The sequence below is a fragment of the Miniopterus schreibersii genome (genome assembly GCF_964146895.1).
Source record: "Miniopterus schreibersii genome assembly, chromosome: 17".
Classification (NCBI taxonomy): Eukaryota; Metazoa; Chordata; class Mammalia; order Chiroptera; family Miniopteridae; genus Miniopterus; species Miniopterus schreibersii.
The window spans coordinates 14,890,182-14,916,449 of record NC_138117.1 but is presented as its reverse complement, the minus strand read 5'-3'; the positions used below and the strand labels follow the sequence as shown (position 1 = coordinate 14,916,449).

At 41.5% G+C, this 26,268-nt stretch overlaps 1 protein-coding gene across 2 annotated transcripts in view; it reads right to left on the bottom strand.

Annotated features, from left to right (window-relative positions):
- The window catches only part of COLEC10 (collectin subfamily member 10), a 296,071-nt gene that overhangs the window by 267,240 nt on the left and 2,563 nt on the right, over positions 1-26,268 (bottom strand). For both annotated transcript variants that reach the window (XM_081117393.1, XM_081117392.1), the window contains exon 2: positions 23,957-24,088. The gene's annotated coding sequence lies outside the window, so the exon portion shown is untranslated. The remainder of the gene's footprint in view (positions 1-23,956; positions 24,089-26,268) is intronic.

Sequence of the window (26,268 nt, the reverse complement as noted above, 5' to 3'; positions counted from 1 at the left end):
ACCTCTGTGGCTCCAAGAGACAGTGACACAATCCTCTGCTATGCTAAAGATAACACTTATCTCAGTAATATCTTACATTGCTAAAACGGTAGGGCACGTGCTCCACTCCTATCCTCCATCAACAAATGAATGGCCAATATTTTTTCCCTTAGTCATTTGAACGTAGTGTTCCAGATAAAATTCTCACAATGAGGGGGGAAGAAACAAGTTTCAAATTTATTAATAAAGTTCTAACAGCAAATGTGGAAAAGCAGATATCTAGACAGAGAGTGCAGAACAGCAACTGTGACATGTAATATTTAAGGGCAGAGATTTTTTATTAATATTTATATACCTAATATGTACAATCTAGAAATCTAAATAGCAGAGATGCTTTTTGCATTATGCAGACATCGGCCTGGTGAATCTAACCAGCCTCCAGGGCACAGAGGAAGACTATTTTAGAGGTAAGAGCTAACATAGCCCCGTTACCAATCTTTGCCTTGGTAGAAACCTTAATTAAATTTATTGACAGTTCTCCCAAGTACTAGCCTGCTTCTTCTCAATGAACTACTCAGAACCCATATTTGCTTTCAGTTGAATAGTTAAAATAAAAATACTTGAACTCTAGAGACTCTAGGCACACAACGATTCAAAACTTGGGACCTAAAAATAAAATGCCTTTGATGGAACCCACCAAAAAGCAGTTTCACAAATGACACTCCAAAAGGCACTGTCCTGGTATGGAGTGAGTCAATGTGTTACATAGGTCATAAACTTATATAACAGTGTAATCCTTTGCTATCCATGGATTTCATGCAAAGTTTGCATCAGAGAAAACAAAAATACTGAGTGTTAAAACCTTCAGAATGAAAAAGTTGATGACAAGGGTGTGGCTGTATTTATTTGAATAGTAAAACAGAGCCCAATCACAATCCTGACTTTCTAAAACCAGCTATCTGATTTTAGAGTCACCAATCTTTATTTCCTTCATAATCCAATTTCCTTTGCTTTGCTAATGACTGTTTTGATTAAGAAATTAGGGATAGAAATGATAATGCTGTATAATTAAGTATGTAGATTTCGAGCCTTTTGCTTTTAAACGCAGTGTATTCAAAGAGCCAGAACTTTGTACTAGATAATTTGTGAAATTATATATTGCATTAGCGATGTGCTGGGATAGTTAAGGAGCTAAGAATTTCAGGATTATCCCAGAGTCGATGGCTGGCGGCCCATAAATATACCAAGTGAATCTAAGTAGGCCTTTAAAAAATCCAATTTATTGAATTAAGTATGGTTTTTAATATCCCAATAAAACATCACTGCAAGATAAATATTGCAAATTACATTGCCCAATTTCAACATAGCGATTCATTGGATTTTATCTCTCTAGGAAAAAATAAATATTATAATTAGTCTTCATGACAAATTTGTATCTAATTTAAATTATACTGCTTCATGAAGCTGATAGTATCTATAATAACAGACTAAAGTTACCTGCTATTTCCAACACAGTTTGTTAGGTGTTTTGAAACTGAAATATAAAGAAGGCCTAAGGGAATGTGTGGCACTTATGCTAAAACGAGGAGACGCAGGGAAGGAAGCTGAGAAGGCGGAGGGAGTTTATGGCTGCGTTTAATCTTGCAGTTGGGCTGCTGTCATGTACAACAGGGATCTGACTTCAATACTTTTGGGGGCTAGAGACCATGTAGGGTTAGATTATAAAACATCAGGAAATATTTTCAAGCAGACAAAATTATTTCAAGACAAAAAGTCCCTAAAAGGAAGTGAATCTTTCATTCATATAAGCGAATAGCCCCAGCCGGTGTGGCACAGCAGTTAGAGCATCGGCGCACAGACTGAAGGGTTGTGGGTTTGATTCCCGATCAAGGGCAGGTACCTGGGTTGCAGATTCGCTCCCAGGCCCGGTCAGGGTGCATACAGGAGGCAACCAACTGATGTGTGTCTCTCTCACAGCAATGTTTCTCTCTTTCTCTCTCCCTCACCCACTCTTCTGGCCACAAGGGTGTCCAAGCTGCCACACCTTAAACGCACCCCTATTCTAGGGGCTTTGCCATGATTGCCTGAGATGCTCTTCTCCTAACTTCTGAAAATCTAACTCCATCACTTCCTTACGGTCTCTGCTTAAACTTAGGGAGGCCTTTTCCTGCCCATTCTACGTAAAATAGCCTTTCTTACCCCTATCACGCCTTGTTCCCTTATCTTGCTTTATTTTTCCTGACAGAATGCAATGTATTTGTTTATTTCTTGCCCGTCTCCTCCCAGAGGATGCAAAGGCCTCGAGGGGAGGGACTTTGCATTCTCAGCTCCTTGCACGGTGCGGGACGCGGGCAGGCACGCACTCTGACGGTGGCTGATGAAATGAAGTGCGCTCTTCTGTTCCCGGGCTTCCCCGTAACGGAAGCCCGCGGGTTTGTACACCTTTGCCCATCGTCTGGAACACATCAGACCCTGATCCAGGCATTTACAGTGTCCCGAGGATGGAAAATCTGGAGTTAATCGCCCTTTTCAAATTGGCACCGCCCCGTGGGCATTTTATCACCCTTATACTGAGACTGCTGGAAAATCCAGACTGAGCGATTACAATGTTCTCCTAAGGAAGCCATTTGCTGTTCATAAAACTCTAAAAAAACTAGCACCTATGGAACAAAGAGGCCGATTCAGTGTGGAGATACATTATCCTGAACAGCTTACGATGGCTTCCAGGAACAGGATGTACCATGTAATAGCACAATAACCCGTCCATTTCTCATTAAAAGGAGGCTGAGAGAGCAACAGGCACCATGCATTTGTTTTTAAAGCTCTTTCATGAAGTTGTTCTCATTGACTCTAACTGCGGGCTTGAAGGAGAAACACAAGATTCAGAAAGAATTTCTAGTAACTGGGAAAATCATTACGATGCCCCATGCCTTCTAAATGTGGAAGGAGAAAGTGAGGGAGCAGAGAGCAGAGAAGAGGCTGCTGCAGAGTCGGGCAAGTGAATTTTAGACATCTTTCATGCTTTCAGGAGTAATGGACTGGTTTGGTGCCACCCAAGTCCAATCAATTTTTGCTCAAATAAGCTTTAAATATTTGTAATATGCCTCAGTTGATCTTTTAACAATTACCGTGTCAGAAAAGGGAACCAAAGGAGACCCCTGAAGATCCCCAGGAACAACAAGCAGCCAAGGGTAGGTACCTGTCAAGCGCCTTGAGTTTGCCACTTTTTTGCTGCCTGGGGGGACAGTGGCAGGTCCCTCTGGGTCCTGGGTCCTCACTCCACAGCTGTTGCATTATGAGCTTTCAGACTTTGAGGTCTCTGACAGAAGAACAAAGACTTCCCCTGAACCTCTTTCGAAGGGACCTACCAAGACCCCTCACTGACCCCAGACAGCAGTCAAGCTTCAGGGGACTGAACATGGGGTCCACATCCCCAGCTGAAAAGGGCTCCTCAGACTCTTGGAACTGCAGACCAGCTAGGGATGCAAAATTAAAATCGACTAGGGAAGCCCCTCCCCAGAAGCTGTTAGGATCTTGAAGCAGACAGTTCTCCCAAGATCACTGACCAAGGTCTTCACCTCCAAAATGGAACCTATATTCCTTTTGCCGCTTTCCTACCTGCTTTCTCTCTGCTCATTCACGGGAAGAGAACGATGCTTAACTCTGGCAACTATCATTGAACCTCCTGCTCAGGCCACAGCTACACAGCAGAAGGCCCTAGACTTCCTCGCTAAGGTGGTTTTGGATAGCAGAACTGATTTTCATTACTTACGAGCTGAATAGGGAGGAGTCTGTGCCATAGCAAATTCCTCCTGCAGTACCTCTGGTATAGTAGCAAATGCAGAAAATTACCAAACAAGCCACTTGGCTAAAACAGGTTGATGCCCCCTTAGGTACATCCTTTCATTTATTCGATACCAACTGATTTGGTTTATGGGGGCCCTGGCTGAGTCTCTTGGTATCTTCCTAAAGCTCATCATGACAGTATCCCTGGAGCATTATGTTTTCTCGAAGGTCTTAAAGGCACCTGCACAGCCATCATCAGGACATCAGATGGTCTCGGAGAGCCACGAGAAACAGAAACAAGGCAAGCACCAAAAACATTTCCTCCATGGAACTGACATCATAACCTATGAGTTTTACAAGAAGACAACTCAACTCTCATGGTAACTGAGAGTAGTGCTAATACCAAATTTCCTGTTAATTCAGATCTCATGTATGAGAGGATGACCCAAGGGAGAAAACTGTTAAATTAATTAAGGGAGGCTGTTAGACTGAGGTGTCTCTAATGCTGTGGTCGGTTATGTAAGCAAACCAGAGTCTAAGCCCATAAATGCCTCAAGGATAGGAAATCAAAACTCTTAAGGACAACCAATCACAAGCGGCCTTTGCAAGCAACCAGCTAGTCTTTATGTTACAGCCAACTGATAATTTCCTTATTTCTGCCTTTTGTCTGTAAAAGTCTCTCCCTGAGCTCCTGACTGTGAAGAACTCCTAACCACACCTCCAGTTTAGTGTCGCCTGATTCTGACTGGTTTTTCCTCAAATAAACTCTTAAAATTAAACAAAAAAAAAAAGTAATGAACTAAATGATTAGAAGAGTAAATATCTTGCCCCATTTGTTATGCATCATCTACATAAAGTTCTTGGCTCAGGGAGGCCCTGAGCATTTGGTAGTCGTTATTTTAATCTCCATAATATTGGTTAAGATTGTGGATTTTGATATCAGATACATTAGGGTCAATTCTTAGCTCCTACTTAGTAGTTGTGGGATTGGACCAGTCAGCCTCTCTGAGCTTCCATTCTCTTATCTGGAAACTGGAGATGATAACATCCTTTGTAGCAGGACTAAACAAAGTAAACAAGAACGCACCTAGGGCCAGACCAGCATATAAATAAGAATGACAAATACAATAGAGACAGGAGCTCCAACAGCAGGTGTTGCTGGAAGAGAATGGGAGGGAGGGGTGTCCACAGTACAATGATCACTCTTCCGCTCTTTCAGGTCTTCACTCAACTGTCTACGGCCATGCGGTTTGCAGTTGCTAACCAAGTGAAAGGTTTTGGAAACCTGTTTCTCCTGCAGTACCGAGGAAAAATTATTGTCCTCTACCTGCCAACTGATTTCCTACCTGACTTCACACTAACTTAACATCCCTTCCAGGGCTTGATAATGCCACTCTGTCCCTGGGAACTCACACTTGACCTCTTAGAATTAAGGTGGGTACATCCTTTGCCACAGCTCCCATCCTGCCAGCTCCTGGCACTAGGTGGGCTCTACTCTTTAGGCTCCAATCCAAGTGCCCCTGGCTGCCTCTCCCCTGCACCCTGTGCTCCTGTGGCAGAAGGCTCCTCAGCCCACCCTCAAGGAAAAGACTGGGTGGGACCTTACATCTCTCATGTTTATACCTGTTAATCTTCTTGGTTTTCACCCAAACCAACTCAGACATATCCTTTAAGGTCAAGCCTATGCATTACAACCCTGTGAAAATCCTGCTGTTCCCCCCCCCCACCCCAGCAACCACCAGCAGAGATGACTTCTGACTCCTATGTCTCATCTATGTGCCTTATTAGAGCTACATTATGTCTTTTACAACCTGTATTGCGACTACTGGTTCCACTGTAGCATAGGATCAAGGTCAGACAGACCTGATTTCTAATTGCAACTCCCCATTTACTATGTGTCCTTGAGGATATTATTTAATGTCCTTGAGCCTCAGTAGCCTTGTCTGTAAACGAGAAATAATACTACTTATCTGAGAGGATTATTACGAGAATTCAATGAAACCATGGAAATAAATGTGAAATTAATGCAGTCACACTGTGCTTCATACAGAACTCAGTCATTCATCCAAAAAATATTTATAAAGCATTTGATAGGTAGGTATTGCGTTAGGAACTTGCAATTCAATGGAGGAAGTAAAATCCAGTTCCAGCATTCAAGAAGCTCAGGGGCTACTGGAGGGGTGTGGTAGAGCTGGGTATGGAGTAGATGGGTAGACAAGAAGAGCTGCGATCATACCACAGTGTGGTTGGTAGGTGCTATGATGGGGTGGGCTTACAAGTAGCTTCACCACCACAGTTTTGGAGTAGCAGAAAGGCTTCCCAGAGCTTCTGGGATGCAAGCACAGACCTGAAGGGTGACTAGGAATCAGCCACACAACGGTGGTGGTGGAGGTAGCAGCGGTGGTTGAGGTGCTACAGTGGGGGGGTGGGTTGGTGCTAGGGGAGACAGAGCATGAAGGACATTCTTGGTACGAAATGCGCAAAGCTCTGGAAGCAAAAGAGAGCATAGTGATTTCAGAGAGCCAAAAGCATTTTAGTATGGCTAGAGAAAAGAAAAATAACCAAGAAATATTGAATGAAGTAATTAGTCATTGATTCCCTGGACTCTCCACCCTTCCTGTCCTCATGAAGCTCTTGGAGCGCTTTTCTGCTATCTGCCATTTCTAGACATGCTCACACCCAGTAGGACACAGTGCTTAAGAGCAGGGGCTCTGGATTCAGACTGTCTAGGTTCAAATCTCAGCTCCACTGTGTGACTTCAGTTACTTACCTCGTTTCCTCTCTTGTAAAGCAGAGATGATACTGGTCCCTTCCATGGTTACACGGATTTAATTGTTAGTGTGGCATCTGACACAGAGCGATCACCCAGTAAGTGTTATAAGTGTGACATATACTCCTCCCTAAGTTTCCCCTAGGTGCACTTCTTGTCATGTGACCTGACTGCAGGCTCCTTGACATTTTCTCTTCCCTGATAGGCTAGAGCAGTACCGGTTTACAATGCTCAATAAATGTGTGCTGGGAGTTATATTAGTTGAGGTAGCATAGCAGAATGCTGAAGAGAATGAATTCAGAGCCAGATTTGCCTGGGTTCCAATTCATAGGTAGCTCCTCCATTTCTGACTCTGTGTCCTTGGGCCAGTTGCTAAACCTGTCCTTGCTCCAGTTTTCTCATCTGTAAAATGAGGACAATCATAGTAATGGCCTCACTGGTTAGATATGAACATTCAAGTCACTTATGTAAAACCCTTAGACCAGGGCTGGTGTTTAAGAGCCAGTCTTGTTACTATTATGCTGTGTGTATCTGTAGCATTAGAATGTGAAATTGGGACTGAGGTGGGGATGAAAGATGTCTCCACATGCAGCCAACCTAAAGCTACAAGGGCAATTAGAAATATATAATTTCTATGTGCTTGTGTAAAATCACCTGCATCTATGCATGAATTAATATTCACAACCTCATTATGCTAAAAGTAACACCATCTAATGTCATAGGTCTCCCTGGCCGGGTAGCTCAGCTGGTTAGAGCTTCTTCCCGATTTGCCAAGATTGTGGATTTGATCCCGTCAGGGCACATATAAGAATCAACCAAGTGAATGCATAAATAAATAGAACAACAAATCTCTCTCTCTCTCAAATAAAATAATAAAATAATAATAACGATGTCATAGGCCATACATACATTCCTCTGCACTTCATACCTGATTTTGTCCTATTGGTCTTGAGGCACAGAATCATGGTTTTAATAGAACCCAAGTGAGAGACTGGAGGGCTTCCCAGAAATAAGAAATCAAACAAGAGACCGCATCTTAATATCCTGATATCAACAAATACCAAAAAACTTACAGCTTTAAAAAGTCAGATATTAATGATTGATCCAATCCTAAGAGACTCCCTGCAATTTGAACCATCAATGTCAGTTCTAAAGTTGGATCAAGCCCACTTATCCTTCCCTGATTTAGAGCTTATGGATTTTATTCTTCTAAGGATCTGTAATCCAAATATCTCATTTGGGGCTCGTGCGGGAAGATGCAATAAAGTGCAGAGAATGCTAGGAATTCAAATAGAGAAATTCCTAACCCCTTAATTAGAATCGCAGGAATAATACTTTCTGCATGAATCAGGTTCATAAAAGTGTAATAACAACCACAGATTCATAGCTGGACAACAGATATATGTCATGCTCTGAGAACAGAGTTTGTTAAAGCTGAATTATGGCAAAGGCCTTCAACTTTAAAAATGTATGCATAAAATATCAGCAGCCATGATACACACTTAGAATACTCCGCAGTATAATCAAGACAGTTTCTTTTAAAGGTTGTAAATTAAGAATGCTTCCTTCTGAATGAATTACAATGATCACTTTCTTTTTAAAAGTGGCTGAGCACGTATCTTGTGCCTACCTCCTATTTAAAGGATATGTCCTTAACCCTAACATTTTCCTATGTAACTTTCTCTAGGGTCCCTGGATGACAGGCACAAAGCTACCGTAAAAATGAGAAAGAAATACACCTCGGCTATTACGATCAGTAATTATTATGTTCACCATCAAGCTGCTTAACACATGCTTTGATTCAGTGGGCAGGTTTACAAATATTCGGAGCGCCCCTCCCCCACCCTTTCTTATTATTTCAAGAAAATCCAGATCGGACTTGCCTAGGCCATAAATATTCCTTGGACACCCACCATGATACTTCTTCTTCCAAACCAGGAAAGAAGAGGAGAAAAATTTTCAAAGCATTTGAAGGTACATTTTCATTAAGAGACGTGGGGATTTGAGATCATAACTCACCCCTCCAGGAAAGGGAGTTTGTTGGGTGGAAAAGAGACACCCCCTCACCCCCAGGCCTGCAAGGGGCTCTGTCACTTCGCTGGCAGGTGATGGAGTGAGTTTTCCTACATCCAGTTTCAGAGGTGCAATAACATTTAGTCTTTGCAAATTACTTTACCATTTCCCAAAATCATCAGCCTGTAGTTGGTTGGTTTATGCATTTATTTTTTCCCCTGGAACTTGGCTTTGGTTCCTGATGGTCTCCTGACTTGAGTTACTGCTGAGTTTATCCAAAACTCATCAGCTTTTGCCTCATCACTTCTTCCTGGCCAGGGTGCGACTCACCACTTAAGCTGCTTCTACTGCTTGTAAGGGAGGAGAGGGAATATAGATATGTGTGTGTGTATGCACTGTTTATTTAAAAAAAATACTCTGTAGTTAATTAGACCTTAAAACTATTTCTTGCTTTAAAAATTGCTATTCTTTGAAGATATTCAAGATTTCCATTCTGTATGTTTATCCAGCAGCTCAAAAAAATGAGGAAATATAATTCTTTAATCACTACTTTTCCTTTCGTCCTATCATTTATTAAATTTATATTTTTCTGTCTTTTTTCTAAACAGAAGCATAATTAAGTAAATTTTTGAAACTATAGAAAAGAAAATATAAAGAACAAAAAATAATTTCTAGCTTTGGTGCCCTGAGATAATCAGCACTAATATTTTGATATTTCTTTCCAGACCTTTTAAAGACAAGGCAAATATCTGATAGTGTATACAGAAGAACTCGCAGCATCCATGCTTCCATCCAGTGGGGTTTGTTTCTTAGCTTAGACACAAGCTGACAGGTGCTCCTTCAAGAAGCTTATCATTTCTGAAGGGTCAGACAGAGAGCAGTTGAAAAATAATACAAGATGGTACCCGGTCATGAACCGAATGAAATCAAGTGTTATAGTAGGTCTGAGAAGGGAGAAAACTTGCCAAGGCTACACCCTGACCTGAACCCTGACAAATGCTCTGAGATGTCTTCTGTGATGATATTGAATTGATTGAACACATCTTTCTGAACAAGGGTGAGCCCAGTCTTTTGGATGAAACGTAATTCAGGAAAAGTAAAAATATTTGCAAATGGCAATACTTTTCATGCTAAGTGAAATAAGTCAGACAGAGAAAAACACATACCATATGATTTCACTTACATGTGGCAGTTAAAAAACAAAATAAACGAACAAATAAAACAGAAACAAACTCATAGATACAGACAACAAACTGAAGGTTGCCAGATGGGAGGGGGGTTGGAAAGATGGGTGAAGAGATTAAGAAGTGCACATTGCCAATTATAAAAACAGCCAGAGGGATGTGAAATACAGCATAGGAAATATAGTTAATAATATTGTAATAACTATGTATGGTGCCAGGTGGGTATTAGGTTTATTGGGGTGATTACTTCATAAGGTATATAAATGTGTAGCCACTATGTTTTACACCTGAAACTAATATAATATTGTATGTCAACTGAAACTGGGGGGGTGGGGGGGGGGAAGCAGATGGGAATCTTTTTAATTGCCCTTTATTTTCAAGCAAGAAACAGAATATCTACAACTATATGTAGTGTTTTCTTATTTCACTATCAAGAAAGTGGTTCATTTGGGTTTAATGTCTTTTATTTCAAAAATATGGAAACCATATAAATAGGCTGATTGTATGCTGTACTTCTGAACGCATTTTGAGGTTGAATAAGATATATTGATGCTCATGTAAGTCAGCCAATTATGAAATGTGGCTTATTCTAGTTGCACTTTTAAAAATGTATTCTGTAGCCCTGGTCAGTGTGGCTCAGCTGATTGTCACCCCATGCACCAAAAGATCTGCGGTTCAATTACTGGTCAGGGCATATGTCCAGGTTGAGGGTTCCACCCCTGGTCAGAGTCAACTGATTGATGTTTCTCTCTCTTTAAAATCAATAAAAATATATTTAAAAAATAAGTAAATGAAATTAAAAAGCATTCTTTAAAATGAGATTTTTAAAATAAAAAAAAATATTTTTTTTGCAGAGGTTATTCACAGTAGGTTTTTAAATACAGGAGTCCTTATGTTTGTGGAAACATGGGCTTATTTCTAGAAGCTTCTTGAGAGCAAATATATCATCAGTTTAAATACTATACTACTTGTTAATTATGTTTTATAGTTTTAAGAAAAATGTAATTATAGAAAGGTTAACAGTTTTTTTAGTTAGGACACAAACATCCATTTCTTCCACTAGGCACCAAATGCACAATAACTTAGGCCTATAAAAATTTCAAAACCCAGACAAAAATGAAACAAAAATATATTGGCTCTAAAATTGGAAAAGAATATTGTAAAATAGGAATTAAGAAATGCTATTGTATCTACAGAATGTATCCTTTTGTTAACTGTTCAATGAAAATGAAATCTTAAGACAGTGATGTATAGGTATAAATGTACTACTTCCCTTATTAATATATATTTTATATGATATGCGCCTCCAAAAACAGGAAAGCTAAGAAATGGAAAGATCTTAAGTTGGCTCTGAGTTTAAGGTCGAGCTGTTTTCAAGCACTGTTCATTAAACATGGCCTTTATTTCTCCATTAAGTAACATGCATTATACAATATACCTAAGATACACTTGTGATATCAACAAGTATTATAAGATTTCTACATTAATTCATAAAGGTGAATTGCTTCAAGCACTTGCTTCCCAGGACTGCATTACTTGGGATGTTTGCAACATTCTTTTCCCTAATTTAGTCACTGTTTATTCTTCATTAAATATATAATATCAACATTCTTTTTGTTGAGACCCTGGAACAAACTATTCACTGCTTCTCCCCAGTGGCCAGGCAGTTTCTGATAATTTGTTACAACAGCCTTAGCAAACTATAAATTGTCTCTAGTTTGCAACTGCAAATTCCAGCCAGAAGGAAACAGGCCCATCTTAGCTCAGGTGTCCTCTGCTCTCATCAACTGTGATCACGGAGGCAGGGTTACAACTTCTTCAGGCTAGGTGTACACAGAAGACAAAGGGGGAAGGGCCTTAGCCTGTGTCCCTAGAAAACAGAGCAGGAATTAAGGGGGGATTCCTGATGCTTTACCCGGGAAGTGTAAAACCAGGGCAGCAAAAGCGAGGAGAGTAGGGCAACCACACATCCCAGTTGGCTGCCGTCCCGGTTTGCGCCTCTTGTCCTGGCGGGTTGTGAGACAGTGGTGAACAAATACACGGGTGGTCCTATTCAGCTCCACAAATTAAGGGCCGTCCTTTTCTTCAAGAAAGACTGTGTGATGCCAAGTGACCCAAGGGGTTCGCAGGAATAGAAAGCAGGACCCCAGGGCTGTAGTTTTGTTTTTATTTTTGATCTTGCCTTTCATTCGGCTTAGCAATTTCCATGGGATATCAGGTCTGGAAGGCATCTAGTTTGGGGTTTACTGACAGACAGAAGTGGTTTTATAGCCATCGTTTTGTTTTAACGTGCATTTCACAAAACAGCCAAAACATCAAATGTGCAAAATATAGTTTCTAAATAACTATATCTAGTAAAAATGAGAGAACCATTTAAAGAAAAAGTTCAATAAATAATAGCACAGGGAGCACTAGAGCAAAGAATGGGGGTGTGGTTCACAAAAGAAGTTCACTCATAAATCTAATATTGGATTCTCTGTGCAACAAGCAAGATGCGGCCCAGCTTGATCCTGAACCTCCCCCTGGTGATCAGTTTCTCCTGCCAACCCTTGTCCCATCCCTCAGCCAGGTCATTCCTCTTCTTCCTCTGTCCCCCAACCCTCCCTCCCCCCTTCCCTGCCTCACCTTCACTTTTCCTGACTATTCTGCAGAGTCATACAACATTATTCCATTGTTTCTTTTTCGTGGCTGTCCTTCAACTGCTTCAAGCCAATCACCAAAGCCTTCTCTTATTCAGGGCTAACTATCCCTATGGCCCTTCCTCACTGAGAATCTTTATATCCCCTCCTCTGTCACTTTATGAACAAAGAGAGAGAAAGTCCGCACCTCAGGAGCATGTATTTCTAATGCCATCTACTTGTGAAGATGTCCAGGAGAATAGTAAGCCTCCGTATTTCTATGTGGTCACAATTTTTAAAACTCTTACATAAAAATATCACCATTTGATCCCCTCCATAACTTTGCAATGTAGACAGGTAATATTAGCCCCATTTACTGGAGTAGAAAATTGGGGAACAATATTAAGTGATTTTCTTTCCTTAGAAGACAAATAATAAAATTTCTGAGCATTAAAACAGTCTCCATACACTAAGCCTACTATTTATATAGTCTCTGGCCTCACGAAGTTCACAGCCCAGGATGTAATCTAAGGCAGACAGATGAGACAAAGGGCAGACTGAGCCTGCATCCCTGGAGAAGAGAGTCACAGAAAATGGAGAACAGGAAGGAAAAAGTAAACTAGGACATTAAAAGAGAAAACACATGGGATCTGGGAAAAGGCAGATAGGCAAACCAGAGGAAAAAAATGGATACAAAAGAGGCGTGCTATTCTATTTCAATATTTTAGAGTGGATTGTCTTCATATTGGCCCTCGAACTTGAGTTCCCTGAGGCCACAGCCTGCTGCTCCTGTGGTGCTAGGGATGCCTCTAAGAAAATAAGATAAAGCAAATATATTTCCCCTAAGAAATAGAAAACATCTCAGGACCAGCCCCGGGTTTGATGATTTGCTAGGAGGAAGTAGGTGACTCAGTGTATAGTTTTACTCATAGCTTAGATTTATTACAATGAAAGAGTATAAGGCAAAATCAACAAAGGGAAAGGCTCACAGGACAAAGTGCAACCAAGTGCGAATTTCCAAGACACCTGTCCTCGTGGAGTCACACAGGAAATGACTGATTCCGTCAGCCACGGGTTGTTACAACATGTGTGAAATATTGTCTTCTGGGAAGCTCACTGGAGACTCAACAGCCAAAATTTTTTACTGGGGGCTGGGCACATGGGCCCCCCTTTGCCTGGCATGTGCCAAAATTCCAGAACCCGAGGAGAAAAGCAGGTGTTCGGCATGAATTATATTATTTGTGCAGACAGTTTAGGCACAGTGAGCCAATCTTATCAGTTGGGGGCAATTTTATATCAGTACAGGGAACTGTTCACCATTCAAGGTCCTGGATGCCAGCCAAGGCAGTCTCAGGTGTGCTGTGTTAACTTCTCGACACACCCTGTCAATATTCCATCAAGCCAGTTTTATCACAATCACAGGTTGATTAGGCTCTGGGAAGAACAGAGCCCAGACAGTTCCTACATATAAACACCAGTCATCAGAAATATACTGGGATAGGAGATACAGAAAAAAGAGTGAGACCAAGTAGCAAGTGACTAAGTCCATCAATGGATACATAAAGCTATAGTTTCACTGATGATCCCTAAAGAACATTATTTCTCAATCACTTGAGTTAGTACCAACCACTGAGATACTCCTGTCCCTTCAATCTAACCTAAATCTTTCCTTCCTGTTGAACAGGGTCTTTCTATCGGGCTTAAGAAATCCTATTCCCCGTGGACACTGAGTTGGTGGCAGCATTGCAGATCACGAGGGGCCATGGTAATGTCTGCACTGAGGCATATCACCAAGAAGAAAGCAATTGGGTCCTCCTGTCGAAGGTGCAGGGTTTAAACTTATCTGCATATTAAATAAAGTCGTTGACTCTGATTACTTGAGGAAAGTGTGTCAGGAGATCTGATTGCCTTCAGAGAGAACTTAGCCACTAATGAGCTGTCTCCTTGGGCTCGTTTTTTTCCATCTGTAAAACAAGAGTCAAGTTACATGGTTTGCAAAGTCCCTTCTGACTCTAAAACTCTGATTGAATGGGTTACACAAGGCTGTCCTACACAATGCCATTGGCAGCATTAAAAAGTCACAATGCTCTTGACTCAAACGCCTATTGTCCCGTTTACATTCAGGGGTGAAATGGGCAGTGGCCAAGGAGGTGGCGTTGGGGAGGAGTGACGTCGAAAGAGAAAGTTCTGGGGGTTAAAGAGAATCTGAATGCCAAAGGGGTTTTCCAAATATTCTCCACACTCAGAAACTTTTATTTGGATCACACAGAACTATTTCTCTGTGCTCCAGCTGAAGTGCCCCTGCTTGGTTTTTAATAATAAAGAAACCAGCACATTAATTTTTAAAACAGGAAATGATAGGGCAAAGACTCCACAAACAGCTGAAATGTTAATCACACAAAGGCTCCCAGAGCAATTTCATTCTGGACTCTTCGTGGTTGTGCATTACAATAAGGATTTTCATCAGAACACTCACTCTAGGACAGGCTGCTGGGCAAATGACACCTGTGGCAGCCTGAGTCCCTGTGCTGGCTCTTAAAGAGGAAACCAGGACAGAATGTTCCAGAAAAGTCACTGACGTAGACAGTAGTGCTGGTGGGGCTGAGGCAACGGAGGGGGTCATTAATCCATGCTGAAGAGCTATGAGGTACTCTGCATATGTTATCTCAAGTGATCTCAGCACCAGCCCATGAGGGGAGGTGATTATCACACTTACTTCACAACTGATGAAAATTAGGTTCAGAAAAGGTAGGTAACTTTCCTAAAGTAACACAGGCATATGGTGAATTCGTTTTCCATTGCTATGTTCTTGCTGCACAATAAATTATCATCATCTCGGCATCTTAAAGCAGCACAACTGCATTATCTCATAGCTTCTGTAGGTCAGGAGGACAGTTACGAGTTAGCCGGGTCCTCTACTCACGTCTACAGGGCTGATATCACTGTGTCGGCCCAGGGTTTTCATTCTTTTCTGAGGTTTGTGGTCTTCATCCGAGCTCCCTGGTCACCGCCAGAATTCATTTCAGATAGTAAGGGTCCCACACTTCCTTGCCCCACAACTCTAGTAGGAAGTTCACAAGTTGGCTATTTGCTCCTCTGGCCAATCTGGCCCACGCAGGATAATCTTACTTTTGGTTAACTCAAAGTCAACGGGTTAGTAATCTAATGACAGAAGTGTTAACCAATCGTATTCACAGGTTCCACCCACACTCAGATGTGGGGTGGGGAGAAGACACAGGATGCGGGGCACTGAGGGTCATCTCACGATTCTACCCAGCGTACACAGCCAAGAAATAGCAGAGCTGAGGCATGACTTCAGGTCTGTTTACCTCCAAAGCATGATCCCGTCTGCACACCTGAGCCAGCCTGGGTTGAAGCGGGAGCCTGGATGAATATTCCCAACAGTGGCAACAGGTTCAGAGAATTAAAAGAGATGGGTAAATCCCCAGCTGGCTGGAGATTACTCAGAGGAAGGGGTGGTGGCAAATTCTAGAACCTAAATTCCCCTGCCAAGTGTCACCTCTGAATGGGATCATTCTGAGATTCCTCAAAAACAAATGTTTCCAGTGCTAAAGGTGCCACACCATCAAGTAGAGTCTGGTTGCCTTGCATTGTGGCTGAATCTCCTTACCTACTGGATCTACCCAAGGCTCCCTTCCTTCTGCTCAACATTTCTGTCATATTCATAGGGTACCTGCTATGAGCCAAGATCCCTAAGAGTCACTGAAGAGACACAGATGAAAACACAAGGCCCTGTCCTCAAGAATTTTAGGTCTGAAAGGGATAAAAGTGAAAAAAATATAAAATAAATGTGTTCAGGCAGATACACCTATATCCATATCTCTATATCTATTTAGCTATCTACCTAAAATTATAAAGGAAGGAGATATGTTCCTGGAAAGGTTCTATAGAGTTCAATCTGATTTTATTTTTTTAAATATATCTTTATTGATTTCAGAGAGAGGAAGGGAGAGGGGGAGAGAGAGAGAGAAACATCAATAATGAGAGAGTCATTGATCAGCTGCCTCCTGCACGCCCCTTACTGGGGATCGAGCCCGCAACCTGGGCATGTGCCCTGACGGGGAATCGAACCTGACATCTCTTGGATCCTAGGTCGATGCTCAACTGCTGAGCCACGCCCGGCCGGGCTCAGTCTGATTCTTAAAGAGGAAGAGGTTGTTGAGTAGATTAGATGTGGAGTGTGAGGGTTGGGTGGGGGGGCATTACAGACACAGGCAACATCCTCCTTAAAACTCTTCAGTGATTCCCCACTGGCTCTTAAGATAAAATCCAGAGTCCTAAAAATGACTTAGAAGATCCTCCACGATTTGGCTTCTCCTTCCTTTCCAAGCAATGCCCCATTTAATATCTGCTGTCTGGACTCACCACTAATTTTTCACGTGTGGTCCTCTGAAACATTCTTTACCAGTGGACTGCTACCACACTCAATTCCCCAACCTCTCTGCGCGTGAGCACACACACACACACACACACACACACACTCATCATCCTCTTGTTAATTAGTATTTATTCTTCGGGTGTTGGATTAGACATCACTTCCTCTGAAAAGTCTTCCTCCATGCCAACGCTCTGATTTACAATGTTCACCGTAAGTGCCCCCATAATGTTGTTTGCATTCCTTAGCATAGCATTTATCAGTGTCTTGTCTCTGTCTCCTTGAGGCTAGCGGAAGATATGACACAACCAAGTTAAGGGGCCAGGCCTATCTTTTTGCTTTTCCATCTCTAGTGTTTACCAGTTACTTAAGTGCCCCACAAAATTGTTGGATAAATCGATAAAAGGCACAGAGGCAACCCTTGTCCATGGAAGAAAATGAAAGGCATCATAAACTAAATAAAAACTAAACTGCTCACTGACCATTCCTAGAATACAGGTATGTCAGTCAGGATCGGTGAAGTTTTGCTGTGGTATCAAATAGTCCCCAAAGTTGCAGTGGCTAAAGAGCAAAGGTTTATGTTTTGCTCACAATGCACAGTCATTAACGGTTCCAAATATTGGTCACTCCAGACTCAGGCTAACAGAACATCCTCTATCTCTGGTATATCTATGGCCATCACAGAGAAGAGACATGACTAGTCAAAAATGTTCATCTTGGAAGTGACACATCAAGTATTCCATTGAGGAAAGCAAGTTCACATGGCCAGTCTTGATTTCAGCAGGGCAGACTTATAAACCTCCCACAAGAAGGGGTTCTTGAAGGAGGGAGTGTAAAATATGAATAACAGTAGTATATAGCCTATCCCATCAAAGATCAGCAGGCAGACATTTGGGTTGACCCTTTGCATTTGTCAGCAATTAAACTTTACAATACTTCCCTGCAGTTGGAATAAAGAATACAACCTAAGATTCTAGAGGAAGGGGAAAGAAAGGATCAGAAGGCTCAGATTGGAAAGGTCCCCATAGCATACATAGTCACATCATCACGTTTTATGAATGAGAAAACCAGTTGGGAGAAGCTGATGACCTTCCCCAAGGCAATCCTGCATCATGCAAGAGCTAAGACCAAACCCCAAGCCACTGGTCTCAGGACTTAGAATCATACATCATTGTCTGCATGAGATGAACCAACTTAATGTCTACAAGTCAGACCAAAGCCTTTGCACAGCATGGATCTGGTTTCTGCCCTTGAGCCTGATTTATGGTCCTGCTGAGAGAAGCCCCCAGTGCAGTGAGCTACAATGAAGCTTTTCTCAAACCAATTCTCCTTGCTCTGTTGAGAGAGGTTGTAATTATGCTCAGTTCTTTGCTTGTTTTATACCTTAGTACTGACATAGTGAGAACATCTACAATAAAAATGTCTATGGGGCTTTGTTTCCTTTTGTATAAATTCATTGTCTAGAATCTAGCAGCCCCATGTCTTGGTGATTTATCAGAATTAGTCCATTTAGGAAGGAGTGTTTTGCTCAATTGAAATCTGTTCTTTTTGTTTTATCCACACACTGGTATTGTCATGTAGCTTAACCTAAGCTCCTGTATCTATTTTAAAGTAAAAACACATGCACAGAAAAAGTCCTCTCTGGTCTTCATCGGTTCTGCCCCTAAAGCCTCTCTATTCTGATGTTCATGTTTCTTGATTGTATAATGAATACTATTTCTTCATTGCTTGCTTTTTTTTTTCCTACTGACATTCCATATAATTTGACAACATGATCTGATGGCTACCTTCATTTATGAATTGGTCAAATCTTAGAAATGGCAGAAAATATAACGAAACAGAGAGCTATTTTTAAAGAAGAAACTGTGGTTTATTTAGATTTTTACCCTCAGTTTTTAATATAATATTTTTAATATATCATGGATTTTATGTCCTTCAAATTTTCTACGTAAAAACAAGGAGCACATATGCCAAATGTTCTCAAATCCTTAATAAAAAGATACATGTATATTAGTGTATAATATTAGCATTTTGTTCACTCTGAGTTTTGAGTCCATTATTTTACTTCCTCTTGTTTTTTATTTTTGATACATTCATGGTTGCATTTTTTCTTCTACTATATTCATGGTATTGATGAATAAGGCTTAGTGCTAAGAACTGAGCCAACAGTGACATGTGAAGAAATGTAAGGATAGAGAGATGGGGCTATTATAAGAAATGAAATAAATATTTACTGCCTGGAGAGATGTTAGAACCTGTATCTTTTAAATACGGCTCCTGACATTCTCAGAATTTGGAGGTTAAAAGGTTGTTTTTGGGTCCCCCACTCCCCAATTGGATTTTGACTGCCATCTCCTTATTTGCTGACTCTGAGTAGTTAATGTGGTTTACCTTTGAACAGCTCCTCGGACTAGGAATTTGATAAGTGAATTCACCTGCCAAAGATTTGTTGTTCCGAAGTTTATATCCACACACACAAACATATATACCACAGGTGTAAGAGTTCCCTGAGGGTTTTCCAACATCAATAAACTAAATGATGTCATGTCTGGCAAGGGAAATTCATCATAGAAAGCCAACGTGCCATACAGAATCCAGACATGGGGAGCACATGAAACCAAACCAGACAGACTACGTGCTAAAAAGCTGCTTCTCTACAATGCCAGGGTTTGAAAAAGCTGAGAAGTTGGGGTATTTAAAAAGGACTATTCCTAGAAGACGTCATCAATTAGTGAACAGGTAACTGGGCTTGGAGATGGAAGCTGTAATTATGCCCTAGAGGTCTAGGAACTTAACCTGCTCCATGACTTAATTTCCACAGCTCAGCCTGATATGACTTCTGTCCTGGCCATGAGAACTATACGGTGACTCTCTCTCTGCTTAACTAATGCGATGTTAAATCTACTGCTAAGCACAACAATGCTAATCCACAATATCTTTTCTATTTTAATTATTTGCCTGCATATAAGAGTACCACATGTTCACTGTAGAAATATTGGGAAAATTAGAAATATTGGAAAATTAGAAAAATTGCATATAATCCTATTGCTCCAAAATAAAACTTATAAGATAGTTGGTATATGTCCTTCCAGCCTTTTTTCCCCTCTAGGATGTCTCCATCTGTATCTCCCTATCTACACATCCATACCCACACACAGAACCCTACTCCCAATACACACACACACACACACACACACACACACACACACACACACAGAGGCATCCTCCATCACTTACTAGAAAGTTACTTAACCTTTTCACTTCTTAGTTTTCTTATTTGTAAAGTGCTGATAAAAATAACACCTATTTCATGGGAATAGTGTAAGGATTAAATGAATCAGTTAGTTTATGTAATATCCTTACAACCTGGTCTGGCACATAACACATACTTAATACATACATGCTGGCTACTATTATCTTAATGTCTATACAGTTTTGTTTCCTTTTTTAACTCTATAAAATATACTCAAACTCTGTCTCCCCACCTTCATAACCCTAGTCTAAGCCAGCATCACCTCTCTGCTGAATTACTGCAATGACCATCTCCTCTAGTCTCATATAGCAGATATGATCATTTGTTACAAATAGAAATCAGACCATATAGCTCTCCTGCTTAAAACCCTCTGATGATTTCCAATTACACATAGAATAAAATGTAAATTTCTTCCTAGATTTATCGTTTAGGGGTTGGATTCCAATCCATGTCATGGAGCCAAGGTGAGAGTGGTCAGACCACTCGGGACTCCGAAGGCAGATATTCCAGAAGGAGTGTAACAGCCACATGATGCCCCCAAGATCCCAGGCACTTTATATTCCTGCTCCCAAATCCCTATCCGAAAGCTCTCACTCTCATGGTGGCCAGCCATTCCTCCATCCTAGGACCTCATCACGTTCCAGAGAGAAAGAGAAGAGATACGTGAAAGGACAAAAGTCAGAAGTCCAGGAAGATGAGCTGCAGAGTCTGTTTCCTTTGCAAGAGTCTTCCTAGAAGACTCCCTCCACACACTGATACCATCATACGTCTTTGCTGGCATGGACAGTGTCACAATGCCCCTAACCATAACTCCAGCCGCAAGAAACTCCAGGAAAACCGGTATCTTAATTGCGCACACTAAACTGGTGGCCCCTGTAAGAATGAAGAGAGATGGGACATTAGAGGGAAGCAACTAGCAGTGTCTGCCACCTGCTGGCCTGCAACATCCTTCCTCGTGCCTGCCTACCCTCTCTCCCTCCTTGCTCACTGTGCCCAGCCACGCTGGCTGAGACCTTAAAACACACCCGTCTCCTGCCTGCCTCAAGATGGCCCTTGCTTCCCCCTCCGCCTGGACAATTCAGCCTCTGGTCAGCATGTTGCAGCCTTCTCTTCATGAGGTCTTAGTGGAAATGTGACCACTTCAGAAAGACTTCCTCATTTCCTCTGCAAGATCACCCCTCATGCTCCCCCATTTGCTTCCTGACACTTAGTCGCCAGTTGAAATGATGGCTTATTAATTCACGTACTTGTTTACTATCTCCTTCATGAGGACATAAGATGCAAGGGAGCTGGACCTTAGCCCTTGACCATCTCCCCAGTTCTCTGAACAAGATCTGGAGCATTAGAAGTGTTAGATTTGGTGAACAAACGTTGAATGATAACTTCCTGTTTTCAGTAAATGTTATTCAAGGGATTTAGGGCTTCATAATATTCCATTGCATAAATATAACACAACTACTTCCTCTGGTTTGATATTGTGGTAAACTGAATAATGGTCCCCCAAACCTGTCCACACCCTAATCCCTGGAACCTGTGACTGCTACCTTACATGGCAAAAGAAACTTTGCAGAGGTGATTAAGTTAAGGATCTTCTTTTTAAATTTTATTTTTAAATTACAGTTGGCATTCAATATTATTTTGCATTAGTTAAGGATCTTGATTTAAGAGATTAGGATTAAAATATGAGGCTATTATCCTGGATTATCTACATGGACTAGATGTAATCGTAACAGTCCTTTAAAAGGGACACAGGAGGAGCCAAAGTCAGAGGGGAAGGCAATGTGGTCACAGAAGCAGAGGCCGAAGTGATGCTCTTTGGAGATAGAGGAAGGCCCCCAAAAGAGCTGAAAAGTGCAAAGGAGCAATTATGTCCTCAAAGACCCCAGAATGAACCAGCCCGACACCTTGACATTAGCTCAGCAAAACTGATTTCAGACTTCTGACCTCCAGAACTGTAAGAAAATAAACCTGTGTTATTTACAGCTCTTTAAATTTGAAGTAATTCTGGGGAATCCAGTCTAAAGCACTCCCCACCACCCATTATAGTACCTGGAACATAGTAGGTGCTCAGAACGTACTTGATATATGAACAAATGAATGGATAAATGCCTTTTAAAGCCAACTCTCAGAGCAGGAAACCTGTATTATTTATGTTATCATGTCTCACAGGGCACACTTGCTTGCTTAAATGGTTCTTCAAATGTTCTCTTGATATGACTAAGGGAATAGTCTTCTGGAGGTATATGGCTCCTTTCTTTATCCATTAGGCTCCAAGTGATAAAAGCTAAGAGCACAGAATGTATGTAATACTACTCTGAATAATAATAAAATGTACTGCTTGCAAAGGAAGAAAAAGTTATATTGCAAATTACAAAGCAGTTAGAAAATACTTTGCTTTTCATTAAAGTTTAGAGGGACTGTGTTATCCCAGTGAATTAAAATAACTCTAGGGCAAGCTATGTGCTGTTTTAACAGCATATTTTAAAAGGTGTTGTCTTTTTAAAACAGGACTTTTTAAAAGGTGTGTCTTTCAGAAAACCAGCAAAAAGATCTAACTTGTGGAGGACTGGGGCAGGTCCACCTGAATGATGCTGTGAGATCTGGAGCATCAAGACCCCTCTTCCCACCTACACCATTCTGCAGCTTATCAGAAGAAATTATCAACTGTCCAAATACACCCCCCCGCCACAGGATGCTATTCAGGACCAGTGACTTGGACTTGGGGGAATGCCTTCATGAGGGGAATTAAATGGGTCCTGGAAGGACCCAATGGGTAGGAGTTGGGGTTTTCCAGAACAAGAATGGAATTTCAGTGGGGAAGTCTAGAAGATAATGTTCGCTGGGATAGAGTGGCAAAACCAGGGAAAGGGAAGTCAGATTAGAAACTAGATGTGCTCAACCCCCTCTAGTGAGACACCTTGAGCCAGGACACCCAGCTAAGCAGCTCTCAGATTCCCTGAACCACAGAAAATGTATGAGTTGATAGATGTTTCTTATTTTAAGCCACTGAGTTTTGGGTTATTTTGTTAGACAGAAAGATAACTCATTCTCAAAAAGCCCCTGAGAGGGATCCATTTTATGTGTGATCCATTAAGGCAAGATGTATTAATCATTTTAATTCAGTCCACCTTGCTGGTATGTGGTGAGAAGCAGATTTCAAACTCACATCTATACCCTTCCAGGGTCCATCATGGTGCCTCCAAAGGCAGAGTCAGCAAAGCATACAGCACCTGTAAGGCTGCACCCTAAAGAACCATGGCCATAGGAGGCTTTATGGTTAGCTTTGTTTTTTTCCTGAGTCAGCCCAGGAGATGACAATGAAGGGCCCCAAAAGGTTGTGGAAGATTGTATTAGGAAGACAGAGACCATCTTAACAATAACACACTGCATCAGTTAAGACACCTAACAGATACACCCACCCCACTAGCATTTAAAATGGCGGGGCAAAAATCAGCTCAATATTCCCCACCCCCGTAAGATTCGCATTTCCTTGAATAAAACCAGACTTCACATTTTTCTCTAACAGTCACCATGGGCTGGACCTGCGCTATGCTAATGATTGCCTTATCTCACAAGGCACATCTTGGGAGCGCTGCACTCCTTCCCTCCCAGGTGCAACCTAAGTCATCTCCTCTGACCCATTTTTCTTTCACTCCTTTGAGTTTGGCAGACATTAGGATTGAGCCCTAGATCATGCCTTCAGGTTTATGAGGACAGTAATCTGTCATCAGCACCTGCAGTGCTTTCTCTCAGGCTCTGACTGCATGAATTCCCCTGACTCTCACTTTCTGACAAGTGATGGACCTTTCTCATCTCTAACCACGAAGGCTCAACTCCATCCTTTTCTCTGGTGACAACACAATATGTTGGATTTCTTTTTTCGGGCCCTGGGAAAATAACAAGGCACAGAGCTTCCCAAAGAGAAAAGGCTGCAGAAGTCTTATCCGTATGACTCACCCGCCCTTCAAGATGAGAGGCACAAGGAGATGCTCCTCGGGGACCGACCACACCTGATATCCATATACGCAGCCTCTTGTTTTGACTTTGGCCTGCTACTCTCCAAAACTGCTTGTGGCAGAAACACGGTACCTGGAAAATTAGAGAGGTACCATAGTGTAGTGTTTGAGCACATGGCCCTCAGAGCCAGAACACCTGCGCATTTTTAAAGCACTTAAAAGAATTTCTGGCAAACTGTAACCCCTTCCTAAGTATTTGATTCCTATAGATGGGTTAAATCTATTGAATGAACTGCCATTTCTTTAGAGACCCAACTCTACTGTAAGATGGAGCTTTAATGACCTCATCTAAGTCTCAGAAAATCAAACAGCATATCAAGGTACTAGAATCCAAGAGGAAAAACGGGAAACTGTCTAACCATCCTCCCATCAGAACTAGGAATCTGATTATCTTAAGGGCAGACTGTTTTGAATATGTACCCATCTGCATAAAGTCCTTCCTTGTAGTCTTTCCTTGATATTCTCTAATTCTGATGTACTAGAAGTTGCTCTACAGGATTGTGTGCATAAAATTACATATTCTATATTTCAAGGGGCAACATAAGGCATTTTCAAGCACAAAGTAGCCCATTCTTGATTTTTACTCTGTACATTTACTTGAGAATCTAACCTTATATAAGCGTTGATTCCCCTTTGCTAAATTTAGTTGTGTTAGATACGACTTCACTAGTAAATGAACTTCATATGTCCTACGCCTGAAATACTCTATTCAACTGTGGCATGTTTTCTTTCTTAGCTCTGCACAAACAGCCATGCTGGAGGAGGGGAGGAAGTGTGTGTCCCAGGGTCTTTATTTTCCAGAACTGGTTGAAGATGGAACCATGGAGTCAGCAACAAGTCTTTGAGAATAATCACTTCCACAAATGTTCTGCAAACTCTGTAAGCACCTTGCCTACATTTTCTCCTTGATTTTCCCCCGTGTAGCTCATGCCGCAGACTTGGGAGCCAGCCTGAGGACCCCTCCCATTTTTCAGAAAGTGAAAATTAATCATGATGACTTTTGGGCATAAGAACAGTACTTTATCAACTGCACTGATCCCCACCTTTGGTTACTTGTGGCCTTGTCTAATCCTCTCCCCCTGAAAAACTTGTATCTAATAGAATATGGCAACATAGGGGGGATGGCATTTCTACACTTAGCTTATAAAAGGTTGTGACTTCCATCTTGCTAACAGATTCTATTGCCTTCTTAGCTTGCATGCTTTGATAAAGCAGGCTGCCATATTGGAGATGCCCTGTGGCAACATGCTAGGGTGGCCTCTGGCCAACAGCCAACAAGGAAATGAGGCCCTCCAACCAAGAAAAGCCTGTGAGGAGCTGAAATATGCCAACAACCATGTGAGCTTGGAAACTGATCCTTTCCCTATGAGCCTTCAGCCCAGCCAACACCTTGACTGTAGCCTGTTAAAAGACCCCGAGGCAGGGTGCCCAGCTGAGCTGCACCCAGATTTCTATCCCACAGACTTTGAGATAATAAATGAGCATTATTTTAAGCCACTATATTTGGGGGCAATTTGTTACCAGCAATAGATAACTAATGCATATGGTTCGACCATGTTCATTCATTCATTCTCATTTTATAGTAGAGTTAGAAGAAGCTTTTCGCTATAAAGGGCCAGATATGAACTATTTTAGGCTTTGCAGACCAAAAAGAAAAACTGAGGATATTATGTGGGCACTTCTTTATAACTTTCATGTGTCAGAAAATATTCTCCTTCTTTTGATTTCCCCCCCAACTATTTGAAAATGTAAAAACTACACTTAGCTCCTGAGCCATATAAAGATAAGCAGTGAGCGATATTTGGCCCATGGGCCATAGTTTGCCAATCCCTACTAGAGAGGATGGTTTGGTTATGCCACAATTCATTTATCCGATCTATTGTTGATGAACATTTGGGTTGTTTCCAGTTTGTAGCTATTCAAATAATGCAGCCATGAACATTCCTGTAGATGTTTTTTGGAAAAGTGTATGCATAGATGTTTGATTGGAACTGCTGGGTCACAAAATAAGCCGATATTCAGCTTAACATGCCAAGTGATTTTCCGTAGTGGTTGTATCAATTTGCACAGTATACATGAGTCCATACTGGTCCATAATCTTGTCAAGAATTGGTGTTTTCTGTCTGTTTCTTTTGGCCACTCCACTGGGAAGTTTTGTGTGTGTTTGTGTAAAGCTTCCAATGTGATTCTAATACTCAGAATTGAAAACCCTGCTTAATGCTGCTTATCCAAGGTGAAACCACATAAAATCAC